Below are 3,114 nucleotides of genomic sequence, written 5' to 3' on the forward strand. Positions count from 1 at the left end.
AAGCAACTATCTCTAGCTGGAGAATAGAGATCAGCTACATTTTTAAATTATATGCTAACAACGTTAAACATGAATAATCAAAAGATGGGTAAAAATATACTTAGACATTATGAAATAACCCTGCAAAACAGATTATAAGGCCTGGTTGAGATCCAGGGGAACAAATCGGGGATTGATTTGCCATTCCTAACTTAGCCTGAATATGAAGTCAAATGGACCTTATAGGATACTTTCTACACATATAGCAAAGAATGACTCTATGATATCTTATGGATTTCTGATCAATTTATTGGAGAGAATTTATACATAGCAGCTCATGGGATATGTTCCAGTTTGAGGACCATCATGGGAAGAGCATCTTTCCTGTGTTTGGTGCCTTTGCCGATTTGTGGCTGAACAGAAATCTCCCCCATTCCACCGCTCAAACAGCGACCTCCGAATCCACCAAATGCAAAAGCGACCAGACAACATCGCCTCCGTTCCCCAAGGGCTGCTCGTTCAAGTGGTTGCCCTTGCCAACCCTGCCTGGGCCTCTGCAGGTCTGTCGCAGCTCCCCCTGCAGGTAGAGAGAGGAAAAGGGGGCCAGATTCCGCAGAGAGGAAGAGGGAGGAGCGGCCACCGCCGTGAGTAAATCTTCATTATCATAAAAAAGGGAACCACGGTTTCACTCTCCCCGTTTTTATGATGAAGTAAAATAAAATGAGAAAGAAGAGCGAGAGAAGAGATTGCTCAGTAAATGGCCTCAAACCCAGCACGTGTTTATTTAAGCGTCTCTGTGCAAACATAACCCTGGGTGTCCGTTAAATCAGCAGGCATGTCAGTTGGCACTTCTGGTTACAGACCATTTTACGGTCATACATCATTCATAGCCGTAAAAGCCATTTGCCCTCTGTCACCCAACCAATCAGGATCCAGCCAAGAGCAAGCGGAGCAGTAGCCTGGCAGTTTTCTCCAGGCTCCTCTGAATTTCCTCAACCTGGTTCAGCAGAATGTCACAGAAAATTAACTCTCCGGGGTTATTAGGGACCCCTTCCCTTCCCCCTCCCTACTAAGAAGCAATGCGTGATTTCAGGCTAATATTTACCCCAATCACAAGCAACACCTTGTGACGTCCGGGGTAAGAGAGCAGCGGGCATTGTACGCAGGCCCGGCACAATACCCGTCGCCTTGAACCACTCGAGTGAAGGTACGTGGCTGGGGCACGGCTCGCCATGCCTCTGCGGTTCACTCCTAATGCTCACTTTGAGCAGATTTGAAATTGATGTCAGTGTCTAAGCCACCCAGTGGGTAACCTTGATCCGCCCTTGCTTCCCTCTTGCGAGTTCACATTTTTTTCACTCCTCGCCTCCTCACTTCTGTTATCGACACAGAGATGCCTGCCAAAGCCTTATGACCGCCTCGGGCCTCGCAAACCATGCATCTTTCGGTTCTTCCCAAATGCCCGCCCCTCTGGGTTGGTACTTCGCTTAAAATGCCTCCCCACGTCTAAAGGGTCCTCCCTTTGTATTTATTACTTCTTCACTCTTTCTTGGTGCACGCCTTCATTTAAGAATGAGCCTCAACGGTCGTCACCACCGCAGTGGGCACCTGGACAGTCCCATCTGGTCGCCCCACTCCATCTCTGCCCGGGTATCCCGCGTGGCTTCTGGCCTCTCCAGTCGTAACAGGCTAGGATCAATTTTCCAGTGGCAGCTTGGAAATAATAGCGCAAAATGTATATTAATACAGAAATATATTGTGAAACTGTCCTTAAACAAACAAATGAGCCACTTTAAAATATTACTGCTATAAATGACCATGACAGTCGCACAGCACATATAATAAAAATAACTGCTGAGGAGAAGCTGCTGAATTACTATAGTAATAAACCAGATGTGATTATTATCATTTAACACGGTCATTGAATACCATGAATCCCTGAAGCCATTAAAATATTTATGATTAAACATTTGCTATTCCTTATAACAGAACGTATAGTTGGGTACTAAAAAACTGTTAAAGTATTATTTCAGCTAATATATTCCAGTTCTATAATGGAGGTCAACCAACATTGCCTGAATTCTTTAAAAGAGGGATGAGCAGGTGCCTCTCCATATCTGGACATATTTCAGGATGTCTATGCTGGTATTATATACTCTCAGGGTCCTGGGGAGGGTCTATCAACTACACGCTACTAAGGTAAAAAAATATGTTCCTATTCTTTATACTCATGAACAGATGTGGGCTTGGGGGCTGTTCTGGTCATTCTTCTAGCAAGAAAGCAGATGTAGCAGATGCTTTCAAAGTCCCCTGCTCATATCCCCGTGGCATTTGTCTTGAACATTCCCCAGCAAGCGTATCTCCACCAAAGGGTGTCCATTCGGCCAGCCAGAGCCTGCAGTGCCAGGGCATTATCCCCTCCCCGGGAGCAAAGGTTGGCCCTGGCGGATAGGGTTGGGGAATAAATATCTCGGCCAGGTTTATGGACGTCCCTCTTTTTCAAACTCTGTCCTTTGGCTGTGCTCTTGACCCTCGTTGCCCCCCTGATGATTGTTTTCAGTTATAATTTTAGTTCGGTTACATACAAATTGGGTTTGTTGGGCTGAACAGAAATGTTACAAGCGGTGTCTTCTCAAATTTAACTAGAGACACTTCTGCCCCACAAGGCCAGCCTTCCAGAGTGTTTGCTGCTCCCCTCCCTTCCTGTTTCTCGGCAGTTCCAGCTTCATCAGAGGATGAGGGTTGTTGCCAGAAAGGGAACTCATCCATCCACGGCATGTCCTGGTGATGGCCCAGGAGTGGAGAGCTCCATGCTGGAAGAGCTGAATGAGAATTCTTCGTCACTATCGCTCGAGGCTGACCTGAGTGTTTTAATTATTCATGCTACCAGAATTGGCTATTTCTTGTTAAATGGCTACCAACAGCAATCACCTTTCCTTATATCTTTAGAGACAAATATTTTCCAAGAAATAAGATGCTTGAGTTGTCTGAACCCTGCCAACGGACAATGTGGTAAGAAACAAAAATGTGGGATTTTTGGAAAGAGGTCTGTTCCTTACCTGGTGTGTGCATATACACACACACACACACACACACATATATATATATATATATATATGTGCATATATATATATG

The 3,114-nt window shown here is 45.3% G+C and overlaps 1 long non-coding RNA gene across 1 annotated transcript; it reads right to left on the minus strand.

Annotated features, from left to right (window-relative positions):
• Positions 1-270: 270 nt before the first annotated feature.
• LOC115500587 lies at positions 271-2,769 on the minus strand. Its single transcript, XR_003964573.1, has 2 exons — positions 2,565-2,769; positions 271-1,692 (listed from the first exon to the last, which is right to left on the minus strand). It is a non-coding gene; the product is annotated as an uncharacterized LOC115500587 (long non-coding RNA).
• Between the last annotated feature and the right edge of the window lie 345 nt (positions 2,770-3,114).

Source organism: Lynx canadensis, chromosome A2, assembly GCF_007474595.2.
Source record: "Lynx canadensis isolate LIC74 chromosome A2, mLynCan4.pri.v2, whole genome shotgun sequence".
Lineage (NCBI taxonomy): Eukaryota > Metazoa > Chordata > Mammalia > Carnivora > Felidae > Lynx > Lynx canadensis.